This window comes from Lontra canadensis, unplaced genomic scaffold, assembly GCF_010015895.1.
Source record: "Lontra canadensis isolate GAN:19392208 unplaced genomic scaffold, GSC_riverotter_1.0 scaffold1, whole genome shotgun sequence".
NCBI classification, from domain to species: Eukaryota; Metazoa; Chordata; class Mammalia; order Carnivora; family Mustelidae; genus Lontra; species Lontra canadensis.
This window is the reverse complement of record NW_022630995.1, coordinates 119,308,128-119,327,296: the sequence shown is the minus strand read 5'-3', so window position 1 is coordinate 119,327,296 and position 19,169 is coordinate 119,308,128. Positions and strand designations below refer to the sequence as shown.

The following is a 19,169-nucleotide window of genomic DNA, read 5'->3' as shown; positions in this document are numbered from 1 at the left end:
GCCTTTTGACAGCTTCCTTAAAATCTCACATTCTCTAGTGTAGTACTATAATAATTTAGGGAAGAAAATTGGAAAGATGGTATTGAAGAATAATTAGCATTTAACTGGATGTGAACGCAAGCATGAAACAATGCCCCAGTGGTAGTAGATACAAGAAAGACTTAATGAAGAAAAGTAATGATGATCAAAATAATAAAAAGATAATTCTTTTTAGACTTCAGGGTCTGGAGTTTTTGAAATACCACTTAAGGTGTCAGTAACAGAATGGCTTGTGGGACACCTGAACATTTCTGCTTTGTTTGGTTTTGGAAATTTCAATCTTGGGGCTAATGGGAGAGCATGGCTTTGTAAAAGAATAATTTAAAACTATACCATCCTTCTCCTACTTCCTCCACAATTATGTGATCTCACTCTGGATAAATTCCCTCCTCAGTGGGTGTCTCACACCAGTTGGCTTAGGAGGCTGAGCCTTAAGTTAAACCTCACTTAGAATTTTGTGGAATCATTTTGAGTATGGTGGAGTTTGCTTTTGTTATAAAAATCAAATAAGAAGAAGGCAACATTTTAATATTGTTAAGTCATTATTCAGTTTTAAGATCTCACCATCCTGTGGGAGGAAAATACTCAAATTCTCCATCTCCAGCTTTGATCTTTTGTGAATACATTTTTTTTTTTTGCCACAGTTTTTGCATATCTACAAGCTTCTCTACTTAGATGTTCTGCCAAATTTTTCCTCTCTTCCACCAACCAACTTTGCACCCTCTCAATCAACTGACATCCTGGTAATAAATTTTGGATTAATTTTCCCTTCTGTTTCTTTCTCTGTTCACAGTCTGTTACCTTGTCTTAGTAATTTTCCTTTGAAAAGTTAAATATATAGGGGCGCCTGGGTGGCTCAGATGGTTAAGTATCTGCTTTCGGCTCAGGTTATAATCCCAGGGTCCTGGGATCAAGGCCTACATTGGGCTCCCTGCTCAGCAGGGAGCCTGCTTCTCCCTTCCCACCCTCATCCCCTGCTTATGCTCTCTTGTTCTCTCTGTGAAATAAATAAATAAAATCTTAAAAAAAAAGGAAAAATTAAATACTTAAAAATTAAAGTTAAATAGTTAAAGACTTGTACTCTTGCTGCTCTTGTCCGAATTGTCCTCACTAATTAATTACTTACCTAAAATATTCTTCAGGGAAATAAAGGTAATAGTAGGGTTGTTGTAGGGTTGTAAGTTTTAAAAGAATTAATGTATCCAAGAGTATGTAGCATATACTAGATACTTAGTAAATGATATTTACTAATGCATTTCCCTGCAAAACTTTTCATTGTTGTATCGTCTCCAGGATAAAATCTAGAGACTCAAACTGATATTCCAGATCATGAGAGTTTAGCTGTAATTACCCATATCAAATTATTTTCCACTAATCTCTATTATTAAATCACACAAATCTCTTTGTCCGCAAATAGGCCATATTCACTTCAACATCTTTGTCAACTTCCCTGCTCTTTGTTCTTGGGGACTACTGCTTCCCTATTTAATCATATGCTCCAGGTTTCAACTCCTGTCTTGCCACTTGTGTGGAATTTCCTGTAACTGTTCTACGTGCAGGAGATATGGCAATGGACAAAGTAGACAATGTCTCTGCTCTCATGAAGCTGGTAAGCTTTATGATTCATTATAGACTGTAATAACCAGATGAACAAAGAAATAAACACAATTTGGTGTATATATATACACAATGAAATATCACTCGGCCTTAAAAGGGAAGGGGATATGACAATGTGTTACAAAATGAAAGAGACTTGAGGACATGATGCTAAGTGAAATAAGTCAATCACAGTAAGAGGAATATGGCATTCTTCCATTTGTATGAGGTACTCAGGGTAGTCAAATTCAGTAGCAGGATGGCAGTTGTCAGGGGTTGGGGAGAGGGGAAAAGGGAAGTTGTTATTCAATGAGTATAGAGTTTCAGTTTCCCAAGATGAAAATGTTCTAGAGGTCTGTTGTGCAACAATGTACATGTAGTTAACGCTATTGTACTATTCACTTAAAAATGGTTAAGATAGTAAATTTTATGTGCTTTTTACCACAATAAGTAACAGAAATTGTTGAGTTAATCTCAGATAATTGTAAGTGCTATTAAGAAAATAAAGCGGAATAACATCAAAGAGTCACTTCAAGGCAATGCTACTTTAGAAAGCCCCTCCGAGGGAGTGGCTTTTGAGCTGAGAGCAGACAGATGTTGTCAATTAGTCATGAGAGTCTGAAGGAATAGTAAGTGCAAGGGTCATGAGACAGAAAAAAATCTGTCCTACATGAAGGAGAAGAAGGCAATTCAGAGGGCATCAGTTAATTTGTTGATGAAGGCAGGCAGATTCTGTAGGGACGGGTGGGCTTTGGAAAGGAGATTACATTTTATTCAATTATGATAGACAGTCATTGGAGTTTTAAGTAGTGGATGATAGGATCGGAGTCACAGTTTTTATTTTTATTTATTTTTGTTTTTTATGTTTCAAGTTTTCAATTTTTACTTAAAAATTTTTTTTATTTATTAATTTGTCAGAGAGAGAGAAAGAGAGAGAGAGCACAAGCAGGGGGAGTGGCAGGCAGAGGGAGAAGTAGGCTCCCTGCTGATCAAGAAGCCTGATGCAGGACTCGATCTCAGGACCCCAGGATCATGACTTGAGCCGAAGGCAGACACTTAACTGACTGAGCCACCCAGGCATCCCAAAACTTTACTTGTTTATTTATTTGCCAGAGAGAGAGAGAGAGAGAGAGAGACCCCATAGGCAGGGGGAGCAGAAGGCAGAAGGAAAGCAGACTCCCCACTGAGCAGGGAGCCTGATGCAGAATTTGATCCCAGGACCCTGGGATCATAACCTGAGCTGAAGGCAGACACTCAACCAACTAAGCCACCCAGGTATCCCTCACATTTTTATTTTTTAAAGATTTTACTTATTTGAGAGGAGACAGAGAGAGTGCATGCATGTGCATGCCATGAGTGGGGAAGGGGCAGAGGGAGAGGGAGCGGGACAAGCAGACTTCTGCCTGCGTGTGAAGCTTCATGCGGGGCTCAGTTCCCCGACAGGGATATCATGACCTAAGCCGAAACCAGGAGTCAGACACTTAACCTACTAAGCCACCCAAGCACCCAAAGTTTTTACTTAAATTCTAGTTAGTTAACATCTAGTATAACATTGGTTTCAGGAGAAGAATTTAGTGATTCATCACTTACATATAACACCCAGTGTTCATCACAGCAAGTGCCCTCCTCAGTACCCATCAACCACTGATTCATCTCCCTGAGCACCTTCCTCCAGCAATCCTCAGTCTGTTCTCTATAGTTAAGAATATCTCTTGTGTTTTGCCTCTCTCTCTTTTTTTTCTTTCCCATATATCTATCTGTTTTGTTTCTTGAATTACACATATGAGTGAAGGCATATGGTAGTTTTTTGTCTTTCTCTGACTTATTTTGCTTAGCATAATACCCTCTAGTTCCATCCACGCCATTGCAAATGGCAAGATTTCTTTTTCGATGGCTGCGTAATATCCCATTGTATATACATCACACTTTTTCTTTATCCATTCATCTGTCAATGGGCATTTGGGCTCTTTCCATAACATGGCTACTGTTGCTAATGCTGCTAAAACCTTGTACCTCTTTGAATCTGCATTTTTGTATCTTTTGGGTGTATACCTAGTGGTGTAATTGCTGTGCCATAGGATAGTTCTAGTTTTAACTTTTGGAGGAACCTCCATACTGTTTTCCAGAGTGGCTGCACCAGTTTGCATTCCCACCAACAGTGTAAGAGGGCTCCTCTTTCTCTACATCCTTGCCAATATCTGTGTTTCTGTGTTGTTAGCCATTCGGAGAGGTGTGCGGTGGTATCTCATTGCAGTTTTAATTTGTATTTCCCTGATGATGAGTGATGTTGAACATTTTTCATGGGTCTGTTAGCCATCTGTATGTTTTCTTTGGGGAAAAGTCTAATCATGTCTTCTGCCCATTTCTTAACTGGATTATTTATTTTTTGGGGGTATTGAGTTTGATAAGGTCTTTATAGACTTTGGATACTAACCCTTTATCAGATGTGTCATTTGCAAATATCTTCTCTCATTCCAGAGACTGCCTTTTAGTTTTGTTGATTGTTTCCCTTGCTGTGCAGAAGGAGATTCACAGTTTTAAAAAAGTCGGCTAGCTATAATGAGGAAACAGAGAGAGGTAAATATAGAAACTGAAACACCAGTTAGAACACATTTTCACTGGAACACAGATGATGGTGACCTGGATGAGAGCGGGGAAGGAGTGAAGTTGTCAGAATTGGGATAGATTTTGCGGTAATGACAAGTGGATTTGTGGATAGATTGAATGTAGCAAATGTATAAAGAAGAATTAAGGATGACTTCTATGTTTTGGCCTGGACAAACATAGGGGGTAAAATTGGGAGAGAAACAAGTTTGGGTTTGAGGGAGTAAGAAGTTACAAGTTTAGATTTAGCTCTGTTAGGTTTTGTTTTGTTTTTGTTTTAAGGATTTTATTTATTTGTTGACAGAGAGGGACACAGTGAGAGAGGGAACACAAGCAGGGGGAGTGGGAGAAGGAGAAGCAGGCCCCCTGCTGAGCAGGGAGCAGGATTCTGGGCTCAATCCTAGGACCCTGGGATCATGACCTGAGCTGAAGGCAGACACTTAATGACTGAGCCACCCAGGCGCCCCAGTGTTTTGTTTTGTTTTTAACATCTGAATCAAGATATGATTCACATAGCATAAAATTCACACACTTAAAAGTGTTCAATTCAAGGATTTTTTTTAGTATATTCACAGAGCCAGGCAATCATCATATAATCTAAGTTAAGAACATTTTGTCACTTCAAAAAGAAACCTGTATCTATTTTCCTGGCCCTAAGCAACCACTAACCTACTTTCTGTTTCTATAGATTTCTCCACTTTTCACATTTCATGTTAAGGAATGCTACAACATGTTGTCTTTTTTGAGTGGATTCTTTTATTTAACTTAATCTTATCCATCAGTACTTTAATTCTTTTTATTGCTAAATAATATTCCACTATAGAGATATACCACACTTCATTTATTCATTCATCGGCTTATGAACATTTGTTTCTACATTTTGGCTATTATGAACAATGTAGCTATGAAAATATGTACGTTTTTATTGGGACATATATTTTCATTTCTCTTCAGCATATAACCAAGAGTGGAATTGCTGGGTTATGTAGTAACTCTATGTCTATTTTGAGAAACTGCCAAACTGTTTTTGAAAGTGGTTGTACTTCATTCCCACCAGCAATGAATAAGGGTTCTAATTCCACTACACCCTTGTCAACGCTTGTTATGGTCTTTGTTTTTCATTGTAGCCGTCCTCATGAGTATGAAGTGTCACCTCACTGTGGCTTGAGTCTGCGTTTTCCTAATTGCTAAGAATGATCAGTGTCTTTTCATGTGCTTATTGCCCATTTGTATATCTTTGGAGACAAGTCTGTTCAAATCTTTTGCCCATTTTTAAGTTGGATTATTGTTCCCTTTTTAAAAAATCTTGTTTTAAAATATTATTTATTTATTTATTTGAGAGCAAGTGAGAGAGTAAGAGAGAGAGAAAGAGCATGTGTGTGTGCGGGTGCTTGCATTTGAGCACAGCCCACCAAGCAGGATGCCTGATGCAGGACTTGATCCCACGACCCTGGCATCAGACCCAAGCTGAAGGCAGATGTGTAACTGACCGAGCCACCCAGGCGCCCTATTGTTCCTTTTATTGTTGAGTTGTACTGCTTCTTTATATATTCCAGATATAAACCCCTTGTTCCTTGTCAGATAATGATTTGCAGATATTTTTTTCTCTTTCTTTGAACTGGATTTTCACTTTCATGATGGTATTGTTAGCAACACAAAGATTTTAATTTTTATATAGCCTAATTTGTTTTCTTCTTCAGTCACTTTTGCTTTTAAAGTCCTATCTAAGAAATGGCCAGTTAAATTTTAGTTACCTATTAGATATCCAAACGAAGATAGCAGGTCGTCAGTTGTTTGTGAATCTGAACTTGAGAGATCACATTGGATAGAAATGCGAGCCATCAGTGTATAGATAATATTTAAAGCCCTGGGCCTTAATGGGATCATTCAGAGAGAGAGAGAATAGAATTGGGCAAGTCATGAAGGACACAATTTATAATCATTGCACATAGCATTGGGGTTCAACGTGTGCCCCAGAGTACTGGGATAATCTACCAATAAAAATAATCTAGCCTGATGAATAAACACTAAGACTGCCCACTTAGGGATAGGGCAGATATCTCCCTGGAAGAGCTTGTGAGATCATTTCCGCTCTGGCCACTGTAGTAAAGTTGACTTTTCAGAATAAACTGGAGTAGAATTTTCTCCATATGTTCTTAACTCCCCAGGAAGCTGCCAAGACTGGGAGTACTCCTTCCTTATCAAACCTCTGTGTAAGTGTGCATACTGGTCAGAATGGCAAACAGAATCCATTCCAGCTCATTTAAGATGGCAAAGATTTCAGTAGAGAATATCCGGTAGCTCACCAAATCCTTGTTATCAGGTGAAATCAGCAGGAAGCACATCCAGACCCTAGAAGCATGCTGCAGGACTTGCCCTTGTGGGAACTGTAACTGTCACTGCTGTCACAAGCCAGCTTCAGGTGCTAGGAACTCAGCTTCTCTCAAATTGCTCTAGATGCCAGGCACCCGACTTTATTGCAACTTCTGCAGCTCCCCCAGTAAAGCAAGATTCTCAGCTGCCACTTGTACTGGGAAGGTAGATGCTCAACACTTAGCCTATTTCCTCATGCTGTGAACTGAAACCTCACATGGGTGCACGTGCTTGCTGGAACCAAGGTTATCCACTTGCATCCCAGTTGCCAAGGATGGTGGGGGTGGAATGGGTTTTCTGGGTTTTCTCTTGGGAAGCTAAAGCTTACAGTGGAGAAGCTCATAAAATGTGGAAGATATTCCAAAGGTGGTAGGAGACCATGCATGAGAGATCTCCACTATAATATGCTGTGTATACCCAGCAATGATGGCACTTCGCCATCACCTGGGGGGTGGGGGTGGGGTTTCTTCTTCAGAGAGCATCTAATCAATGGTAGCTGCTGTCAAATTCTTCCATTCTGAAGTGACAGTTTCTCCATGTAAATATACCATAGGGTGAACTGTATTTGTGAATTCATGAGTTTATCAGCTATTTGCATTTCTTTTTGAGCAGGCCTAAGAATTAGATGGTAAGTCGTTATATATATGGAATGTTATAAACTTTTTAATATACATGTGTAATTCACTCACCTCACATTATTGAAAATTAATAATTACTCTTCTCAGAGAAAGACATTTTATGGTGTTACTCATTTAATGAGATCTGCATGAATAATTTTTGTGTGTGAGCTATCTGGCAAAGAAAAGTCACCATAAAGATATAGTACTTACTATTAACTTATTATAAATCTTTAAGATAGGAATTTCGTGCAGCTTGAATAAAAAACAATTTTGTTTTGCTTAGCCGTTAATTTTTTTTTTTACTCAACTTTATTGAGGTATAAGTTACATAAAATTGAATAAACCCTTCTTTATATTGGTAAGTTTTGGCAATATATCCACCTAAATAATCATCAGCCACAGTCAAAATATAGAACATGCCCCTTTATAACATCCTCACCTCCCTAGCCCTATGAAACCACTAATCTACTTCCTGTCACTACAGATACTGATTTTTTTTCAAGTTACTGAGGCATAATTTACATACAAGATAATGATTCATTTTAAGTGTGCAGTTTTCTAGAGCCATTGATTTTCACAAAGTAAAACTACTGTCTCTGTAATGTTTTGCTCTTGAACGCTCTTACTAGTCATTTGGTCATATAGGAAAGCAGTGAATGAATTCTCTTTGTTTTGTGTGCATACAAACTCACTCAGAGTCATTCCATACTTTCTACACGCAGCTATGTGATACCAGAATATTCTTGATCCACAAACTGTTGTTGAAAAATTGCTGATATGAAGGCCAGTGGAAGCAAACATAAAACTAAGCTACTGATTTAGACCCAAGCTACTATTAGCTACTGCCACACACCCATGAATCATAAGGTCCTTGAAATATAGCTATTAGTCTTATAATCACTCTTATAACATTATTTTAAGGAAGTTGGAGTATGAGTCACGAGTAAGCAAATGAATGAATAGATATAAACTGTTGGTGATTTAATGTTTGACGTGTGTGGGAGAGGCTGGATAGAGTACACGTTATCCAGGGACTTGCACTAATTGTACAGTTCTAAAGAAGCTTATTTGAAGCTATTAGCCTGTTTTATGAGTTATTGATTTCTAAATGTCTTCCCAGTTTGGCAAGAGAATCAGATCTTAGCGGACAGTGCCAGCTAATCCTTTTTATTAGGTAGGGTGGATAATAGTTTAAGTGTAGTCCAGCTCCCTGGATGGGAAATAAGTAGAAATTTCCATAAGATGGTGTCCCAATTTGCATGTCAGTTATAGTAGTAAGTGTTGGGAGAAAATTATTATAGCTTGGAAATTTGAAGCCCTTGGGAAGATTTTCAGGAAGGGGCTCTTGAACCATTTATAATTTGTAAATAAAGAAGAATAGCAATTGTACAATCAGTTAATAGCTATCATACCATCAGTCACTTCTTTTTAATAGACATGTATTGTCAACATTTTGTGCATGAAGCACCAATTAGGGCCACAGTGATACACAGATGAAGGAAGGCTTCTGCTCTCAAGTTCCCACTTTAAACAGGCAGGAGAGAAAGAGTTAAAGAAACAACTGGAACATAGAGTGCTAAGTTCAACAGAAGAAATATTGTGTAGAGTGCCATGGCAGCAAGAATAAAGAACATTGGATTTAGGCTTAAAGAAGCAGAAAAAAATTTCCAAAAATGATGATATTTTTGTTAAGTCAGGAAGGACCAGCAGAGTTAGCCAGACAGAGGGAAACATAGTCTGTTTGGTTGCCCTCCTAAAAAGCATCCGATTATTAAAAAGTCACATTATAAAACATGATATGCTTCAATAGGGAAAGACAAGGAAGAGGCTAGAGGGCTACAAGATTGTAATGGGAGTTTTTTTTCTTATGCAGAAATTTTAATGACAAAGATATCTCTATTGTTATAGGTTTAATTTTTTTTGTATTATAAACAACAACAAAAACATCAAAATAAGCAAAATCAAAACTAAACATTTTCTTCTTTACCCTTTGATCCAGGCAGCCTCAGTTCCTTTTGATGCAGAGTCCTGACCTTACATTTGTCACAGGTGTCAAAGGTGAGGAAGAGAGCCCAGGATTGCAGGTCCAAAGGAAAATGTTGGCAGAGCATCTGACCATGTGCTCAAAGTAATGTTAACATGCTTTGTCTGCATGAATTTTTTTTTCTACCTCTATTAGTGAGCTATTAATTCCAGGGAGAGATTGATTTATGATCAACAGTAGTTTACACAGTAAAAGCAGGTTTCATAATTAATTGATTGGATTATGTCTGATTGCCGTGTATAAAGCTTGCTCTGTCGGAGAAAAGCCTGAAATTTGGTGTGATTAGAGCATAAGGGTATGTTGAGAGTGAGGCTGGACACGAAGGCATATCCTTGGAGGCCTTTGTGTTCCAAGCTAAGGGATTTGGATTTCATTCTGCAGCCAAGACAGGGTGATGGATTAATGAATTTCAGGGAAGGCTGAGCGATAGCATAAGATGTGAATTTAGCGAAGCCCCCACCCCCACCGCAGTGTGAAATACAGATTGGTGTGTGGGGGTGATGAGAGAGGGACCATTAAGAGGCTGTTAGGATAATGAGGGCTTGAAGTAAGGTAGTAGTAAAGCAAAGAAGGCAACAATTTAGAGAGATAACACTGAATGACTTTACTTAGTGACAAACTGGCTGTGTGGGGTGGGTATATTTGTGTATGGGGGGCAGTGTGTGTAACTCTGTAAGGGGTGTCTAAATTAACTCCTATTTTTACGCCTTAGGGCTCCTAGGGGAGATAAGGGAGACGGGAAGAGAAGCAGAAACAGGATTTCTGGAGGGGAGCAGTGGGAGAGGATGGCTCATGTCTGAATTTAAAAATTTTTTGGATATCTAAAAGGAAATACTCTATAGGTAGGCCTGAAAATCAAGGAATTACATTATAGTTACAGGATTTTGGAAAATAAAATTCTATCAGAATAAGATGGCACCCATAGTTAACAACATCAAATTGTATAAAAAAAAATCATGATTATGGTGTGACCAGTGTATTGACTCTCATTTCCAAGTACACTCTCAATGCCTGCTCTGCAAGAATGGGCATGAACCCTCTGAGCATTTCCGCTTTGGAGCAAGGACCCTGTCAAGCTTTCCCATTAGAGGGTGCTGGAAGGGCACTGGAAGAGGAAGAGATTTCTCTTACTGATTCCTGTGTGTGTCTCCAGTCAGTTCCTGCAGCCTGGATGGCTTCTGTCGGGGCCAGAGCTAACAGCAGAAGCGCCGTCCCCAGCTGCTGGCTTGGGGGCTGTGCACGGCTCCTGCAGCACACAGGGGCTCACAGCTTCCTTGGATGTCTCTTTTGGCAGCTTTGTAGCAAGTTCCTAGATTTGGTGTCTCTCTGTAAATGACTTTCCTATGAATGGCTTTTCTGGCATCTCAGAGGGTGGATTTCTAGCCAACTCCAGATGATGGATTTCCAGAAAATTCCATGGCATGGCCCCATAGTGACTCCTCTGTCATCCGGTGAGCCACAGCTGTACCTTCTTCTGCCAGGTCTGGATCTCAGCCCTGTGGCATGCACTTTCCTTAGGTACTCTAGCTCAGCCCTAGACATCATGGCTGCTCTTTTTCATCTGCTAGTCCTTTGCTCTTCAGACTACTATTGCGTTCTTACCAGTCTTTTGTTACTTCAACCCTATATTATAGTTAGTAGCACTTTAACTTGCCATCTTCAAATTACTGTAGTGTTTCTCCTGATTGGAGTCTAGCTGATACAGTCATCTTTTCTGTCCCTTCACAGACCTCATGCCATTCTCCAGAGGCAATAGCTTCTTACTACTTTTTGTTTTTACTATTTTTTAATTTAAAACAATTTTTTAAGATTTTATTTTTAAGTCATCTCCACACCCAATGTGGGGCTCAAACTCATGACCCCAAGGTCAAGAATTACATGCTCCAGGCTGCCTGTATGGCTGAGTGGGTTAAAGCCTCTGCCTTTGGCTCAGGTCATGATCCCAGGGTCCTGGGATCAAGCCCCACATTCAGCTCTCTGCTCAGTGGGGAGCCTGCTTCCCCCTCTCTCTCTGCCTGCCTCTCTGCCTACTTGTGACCTCTGTCAAATAAATAAATAAAAATCTTAAAAAAAAAAAAAAAAGAATCACATGTTCCTCCAACTGAGCCAGCCAGGTACCCCTGTTTTTACTATTTTTAATTGTTCTTTTTGTTTTAATTTTCCTTATTTCCTTTTGGCTGTTTTAAGATAAAGGATGACTAAGTGTATTTTTGTACTATCTGTGTCACTTCTGTTCCTTTCTCCTGTCATCCCTTCCTTCTCTCCCTGAAACTAGTATCTCTCTAAGTTCCTCTACTGGTCACCCTGCAGCTTCAAAGTACATACCTAATCCCTATTTTTTATTCTTGTGCCTAAAGAACACACATATATATATTTGGTCAACAACTGTGTAAGGTGAGAACACTACCCCTTTCCTCCTTTGCGTCACCTGTACACCCCATTTTCGTCTCCCTATATGTATCTGTCCTGCTTTTATTAAATTTATTTTTTATTTTAATTTTTTAAAAAGTTTTTACTTATTTATTTTAGTAATCTCTGTACCCAGCATGGGGCTGGAACTCACCACCCCGAGATGAAGAGTCCCACACTCCGACTGAGCTTGCCAGGTGCCCCAGTAGGTTGAGTGTCTGATTCTTGATTTCAGCTCAGGTCATGATCTCAGAGAGATCTTAAAAGATCTCTTAAGATCCTGTCTCTCCCTCTACCCCCACCCCCAATTTTTTTTTAATTTGATAAAATTTACAATCTAATGTGTAAACTAGAATGAATCACATACAGGTGAATTCTTAACACTGAAGGACAACAAATAGCATTCATATTCCACACTGTTAAAAAATTGCTTATTGAGCCAAATAATGCCCTGTGAGGATATGTCCTTCTTTTACGTTTACAGTCAGGATTTGGTGTCATCCGAAAAAGAATAATCGCAGTGTCAAGTTCAGAAGAATTTTTTTGTCATTTACCCAAACTCATGCTGTGTTTTAGCTTATGTCAAATTTCAGCTGCCTTTCTTCAACAGCATTTTCTGTTTCTTTTTCTCTTGTAAGTGTTGTTTGGTCTCTCATTCTTTGTTTAGTTTCATCATTGAGCAGAAATACACGCAGTCTTGAGGTTTTCAAGCCCTCATCCATACCAAATATTATATTGAATTCCCTCCCCATCCCTTTTCCTTAGAGACCTCCCTCTTAGAGGTCTCCATTCTCCTTTGCCAGTTTAAGATCTTTGTTTTCTAAGCCCGCTGTTTCTGTCTCATTGTGTTGGCTTCTGTGCTGGATAATCTCCATTTGTCTCTCTGGATACACTTCCACCCTTCATCCCCAGGAGGGTGCTTTTATGGACTACAAAAATATGCTTTCTTTGCCCTCTGGCTTCCAGTAGTTGGGTTTAAACAATGGAAGGCATCATATTGGAAGGTGGGAGGCAGGTAAAATTGATGTATTTATTTCTATGGAAACCTCCCTGCTGAGCCATGCCTGGGCAGTGGTTGAAATTCTCTACAGAGAATCACAGCTCCTACTGGGCTTAACAAGTGTTGATAAAGCTTAATGAGTAGGTTCTTGGAACTGCTCCTGTTCTTGCCCTTTCACACTTAGGGATAGTAGTTGCTTCGCACCGTTCCTAGACTCAGGGTGGCTCCTTATTTCTTATTGGATTCCCCTTATCACTGACCACACTTTTGTAAATTATCTGCATCTTAAGCTCTGTTCAACACTCATTTTGGGGGTGCTATTTTGTGTCTATGAGTAACCAGACTGATATAGGCCCCCACGTCATTTTCTTCTTGGTAGATGAATATTTGCATTCAGAGATCAATACTTTTGCTTAATCTCCTGTTATGACTGGTAGTTGGGAATATAGGTGAATCAGAATCAGAATATAGGTCCTAAGATGTCTGGGTGGCTCACTTGTTAAATTTCTGCCTTAGGCTCAGGTCATGATCCCAGGGTCCTGGGATGGAACCCCATATCAGGCTCCCTGCTCAGTGGGAGGCCTGCTTCTCCCTCTCCCACTCCCCCTGCTTGTGTTCCCTCTCTTGCGGTGTCTCTCTCTGTCAAATAAATAAATGAAATCTCAAAAAAAAAAAAAAAAAAAAGAATATAGGTGCTATTTGAAGCATGGACTAAGGATAAGGTGACCCAAAATTATGTTTGGAGCACAAGTTGCATTTTTGCCTATCTTGTTGGGCCTCTATTAGCACCTGCCTTTAAGAAGTTAATCAACTGAATGTGAGCGCATTTAGAGAATTTACCTCAAACTGAGTATTATAGGATATATTTTTTTAAGCATCTTATTGATCTTGAATAAAACTAAGTAAATAACTGATTAGTTAGATAACTTTACTTTCAGAAGTAGGGGAATTTCAGTTTTTGGAGATTTTGGGTTGATGCTTATCAGCTTTTTGTACCTTCAAAGTTTATTGTTACTACTTATAAAACATAATGTCATTTATATTGAAAACTTTAGCTGAAAATTTTAATTACTGCATCTGCCATAATTAACAATACACATAAATATGCACACATTTTAAAGGGCAAGATACACACTGGATTTGTATTCTTACGTTAATTTAGGGAAATAATAAGTAGAGTGGAATTTATGCGTCCTGAGAAGATGTAAGGGATCCCAGAGGCTTTATAGAGAAGGATAAGTCAGGGTTCATCCTACCAGAAAGTTCAGTGCATACTCACAAAGGACCGAAGGACCACAAGGCTACTCTCTCTGGTCTAAACTTCTACCCTTGCTAGTCTGTCATGACATTGTTTTCTAACTCTCTCAAAATTCTCTTTATTCAAGTCATTACTTTGGTAAGATAATGAAGTGGAGGAGGGGAGGAGGGGTACCAGGTACAGCTTGGTGTGGTAAGTACTCCAAAATCCTTGAGTCCATTGGTAGGGGTCGAGATGAATCACGTATGCTTAAAATATAACTGCTCCTTTCCCAACAGAAGAAGCTAAGAGAGAGATGGTACATTAGATTCAGACCATTTTACTTCTAAGTTTTTTTTTTTTAAGATTTTATTTATTTATTTGAGAGACACAGAGCAAGAGCAAGAACAGAGGTAGGGGAAGGTCATAGGGAGAGGGAGAAGCAGACTCCCCACTGAGCAGGTAGCCCAACAGGGGCTCCATCCCAGGATCTCAGGATCATGACCTGAGCCGAAGGCAGACTCTTAACAGACTGAGCCACCCAGGTGCACCTATTTCTAACTTTTTATTTTCATTGTTAGGAAGCCCAAGAAATCCATTTTTCTCTATGTGTTGATACAGCTTATCAGCATAGCATCAGTACCATATCTCCATGGACTACTCTATTATTCCATTTATGCCTATTTATGTCAGCCTCCAAAGGAGTCTCCAGATATCCAGGTCACCTCTCAACTCCTATACTCTAATCCCCGCTGAGTTCCAAATACCCCCATTCTGTTCTTTTCCCTGCCTTTATCTAACTTCTAAAATTCTTCCACGGTGCCCTTTGGAATTTGAGTTCTATTAGAAGTAAAATCTCCTGTTCTTCAACCTATTCTTAGAATATTCTTTTCATCTTCTTGCTCTGAAAGAAACCTGGCTCTCTCCCAAAGTTTCTGCTTTCCTGACATCTGTCTCAAGTGATGGCTGTTTTTGTTCGACAGCTTTCTCCACACTGGACTGAAGAGTAGAGAAGGTCTCCTTGTACCTTATTGCTGCTTCCCGACGATTCTCCCTTTTCCCTGTCTATGACCTCTCAATACTGATTCTCATGCTTTCATTATATATCTGTCATTGTCCCTTATTGTTGCCATCATTTACTGATTCTCTAGGCGTTTCTTCTTATTTTCTATGGTTTTGTGGTTCATTTTTGTTTTCTCCAATATACTCATAATTCTTGATAATTTTAATACAGATACAAAGAATCCTTCCATCATCCTGACCTGTTAGTTCCCTGAACTCTTCTTCAATGAGCTTGACTGTAGTGTAGTGTAACCCCTTAGTCTCATAGTTATATCCTAGACTTTGTCGTTAGTCTTAATTCCATAATCTCAATTTCTTTTTTTTTCTTTTCAAATTTTTATTTAAATTCTGGTTAGTTAACATATACTGTAATATTGATTTCAGGAGTAGAATTTAGTGATTCATCACTTACATATAACACCCAGTGTTCATCACAAGTGCCCTCCTTAATGCCCATCACCCATTTAGCCCATCCCTCACCCACTTCCCTCCATCAACTCTCAGTGTGTTCTCTATCAAGTCTTTATGTTTTGCTTCTCTCTCTCTTTTTCTCCCATATAATTCATATATTTTTTCTTAAATTTCACATGTGAGTGAAATCATGTGGTATTTATTTTTCTCTGACTGACTTATTTTACTGAGCATAATACCCAAGATTTCTTTCTTTTTGATGGCTGAGTAATATTCTATTACATGTATCTCTACCACCTCTTCTTTATCCATTCACCAGTCAGTGAACATGTGGGCTCTTTCCATAGTTTGGCTCTTGTTGCTAATGCTGCTATAAACATTGGGGTGCATGTGCCCCTTTGAATCTGTATTTTTGTATCCTTCGGGTTAATACCTAGTAGTGCAATTGCTGGGTCATAGGGTAGTCCTGTTTTTAACTTTGGGAGGAATGTCCATACTATTTTCCAGAGTTTGCTGCACCAGTTTGCATTTCTACCAACAGTTAAAGAGGGCTCCCCTTTCTCCATACCCTTGCCAAAATCTGTTGTTGTCTGTATTGTTCATTTTAGTCATTCTGACAGGTGTGAGGTGATACCTCATTGTGGTTTTGATGTGCATTTCGCTGATGATGAGTGGTGTTGAATATCTTTTCATGTGTCTGTTAAGCATCTAGATGTCTTTGGAAAAATGTCTATTCATGTCTTCTGCCCATTTCTTTGAGTGGATTATTTGTCCCTTGGGTATTGAGTTTGATAAGTTCTTTATAGATTTTTGGATACTAATCCTTTATCAGCAGTTTTCAAATATCTTCTCCCATTCCGTGGGCTGCCTTTTCTTTTTATTGTTTCCTTTGCTGTGCAGAAGTTTATCTTGATGAAGTCGTAATAGTTCATTTTTGCTTTTGTTTCCCTATTCCAGTGATGTGTCTAGTAAGGAGTTGCTCAGGTCAAGATCAGAGAGGTAGCTGCCTGTGTTCTCCTCTAGGATTTTGATGGTTTCCTGTCTCATCTTTAGATCTTTTACCCATTTTGAATTTATTTTTGTGTATGGTGTAACAAAGTGGTCCATTTTCATTCTTTTGCATGTTGCTGTCCAATATTCCCAAAACCATTTGTTGAAGATACTTTTTGCCATTGGATATTCTCTCCTGCTTTGTTGAAAATTAGTTGACCATATAGTTGTGAGTCCATTTCTGGGTTTTCTATTCTGTTCTATTGAGCTATGTGTCTGTTTTTGCACTGGTTCCATAGTGTCTTGATGACTACAGCTTTGTAATGTAGTCTGGAATTGTGAGGCCTCCAGCTTTGCTTTTCTTTTTCAGGATTGCTTTGGCTATTTGGGGTCTTTTGGGGTTCCATACAAATTTTAGGATTGTTTGTTCTAGCTCTGTGAAAAATGCTGATGTCATTTTCATAAGGATTGCATTAAATGTATAAATTGCTTTGGGCAATAAAGACATTTTAACAATGGTTGTTCTTCCAATCCATGAGCATGGAATGTCTTCCCATTTCTTTGTGTCCTCTTCAATTTCTTTCATCAGTTTTTTTTTTTTTTCTCATTAAACTTTTGTTTTAATGGGTCTCAAAATTCTGTGACAGATTTTTGGTCAAGTTGTTTCCATTAAAAAGTACTGATTTTAAAAACTAATAACTTAAAACTGCCACACACACACAAAAAAACAAATGGTCCACAAAACATTCTCCTTTCCTTCTGAAGGTTTTACGATGCATTGCTATCATTAACCAGTCTTTTACTATTAAACTTAAATGGCCAATTGACACAAACAATTCTGAGACTGTTCTTCCACCACTGATTAAGACTGGGGTGGCAGGTATTGGGGATAATATTCATTTAGCCTTCTGAGCTTTCTGGGCAGACTTGGTGACCTTGGTGACCTTTCTGGGCAGACTTGGTGACCTGCCTTCTTGTCCACTGCTTTGATGACACCCACAGCAACCGTCTGTCTCATGTCACGAACAGCAAAACGGCCCAGAGGAGGATAGTCAGAGAAGCTCTCAACACACATAGGCTTGCCAGGAACCATATCAACAATGGCAGCGTCACCAGATTTCAAGAACTTGGGACCATCTTCCAGCTTTTTTCCAGAACGACGATCTATCTTCTCCTTCAGCTCAGCAAACTTGCAAGCAATGTGAGCTGTGTGACAATCCAGCACAGGTTCATATCCAGCACTAATTTGGCCTGGATGGTTCAGGATAATCACCTGAGCTGTGAAGCCAGCTGCTTCCATTGGTGGGTCATTTTTGGTCACCAGCCACATTGCCACGACAAACATCTTTGACAGATACGTTCTTGACATTGAAGCCCACATTGTCCCCAGGAAGAGCCTCACTCAAAGCTTCATGGTGCATTTCAACAGACTTGACTTCAGTTGTAACATTGACTGGAGCAAAGGTGACCACCATGCCAGGTTTAAGAACACCAGTCTCCACTCGGCCCACAGGGACAGTACCAATACCACCAATTTTGTAGACGTCCTGGAGAGGCAGACGCAAGGGCTTGTCAGTTGGACGAGTTGGTGGCAGAATGCAATCCAGAGCTTCAAGCAGTGTGGTTCCACTGGCATTCCCATCTTTACGGGTGACTTTCCATCCCTTGAACCAAGGCATGTTAGCACTTGGCTCCAGCATGTTGTCACCATTCCAACCAGAAATTGGCACAAATGCTACTGTGTCGGGGTTGTAGCCAATTTTCTTAACGTAGGTGCTGACTTCCTTAACGATTTCCTTGTATCTCTTCTGGCTGTAGGGTGGCTCAGTGGAATCCATTTTGTTAACACCAACAATTAGTTGTTTTACACCCAGTGTGTAAGCCAGAGGGGCATGCTCACGGGTCTGCCCATTCTTGGAGATACCTGCTTCAAATTCACCAACACCAGCAGCAACAATCAGGACAGCACAGTCAGCCTGAGATGTGCCTGTAATCATGTTTTTGATAAAGTCTCTGTGTCCTGGAGCATCAATGATGGTGACATAATACTTGCTGGTCTCGAATTTCCACAGGGAGATATCAATGGTGATACCACGTTCACGTTCAGCTTTCAGTTTATCCAAGACCCAGGCATACTTGAAGGAGACTTTTCCCATCTCAGCAGCCTCCTTCTCGAATTTTTCAATAGTTCTTTTGTCGATCCCACCACATTTGTAGATCAGATGACCAGTAGTGGTAGACTTGCCCGAATCTACGTGTCCGATGACAACAATGTTGATATGAGTCTTTTCCTTCCCCATTCTGGTTTAGGTTGAGCGGTGGTTTTCACGACACCTGTGTTCTGGCGGCAAACCCGTTGCGAAAAAGCTCTTTCATCAGTTTTCTATAGTTTTCAGAGTACAGATCTTTTACCTCTTTGGTTAGGTTTATTCCTAGATATCTGATATTTTTGGTGCCATCGTAAATGGGATCAATTCCTTGATTTCTTTCCTGCTACTTCATTATTGGTGTATAGAAATGCAACAGATTTCTGTACTTTGATTTTATATGCCGAGACTTTGCTGATTTCATGTATTAGTTCTAGCAATTTTTTGGTGGAGTCTTTTGGGTTTTCTACTTAGAGTATCACCTCATCTGCAAATAGTGAAAGTTTGACTTCTTTCTTGCCAATTGGATGCCTTTTATTTCTTTTTGTTGTCTGATAGCTGAGGCTAACACGTCAGTACTAAATTAAATAGTACGGTGAGTGTGGACCTCTCTGTCTTCTTCCTGACTGGAGAGGAA

The 19,169-nt window shown here is 39.5% G+C and overlaps 1 pseudogene; it reads right to left on the bottom strand.

Moving 5' to 3' along the window:
* Nucleotides 1-17,188: 17,188 nt before the first annotated feature.
* Nucleotides 17,189-18,753, bottom strand: LOC116870552 (annotated as a pseudogene).
* Between the last annotated feature and the right edge of the window lie 416 nt (nt 18,754-19,169).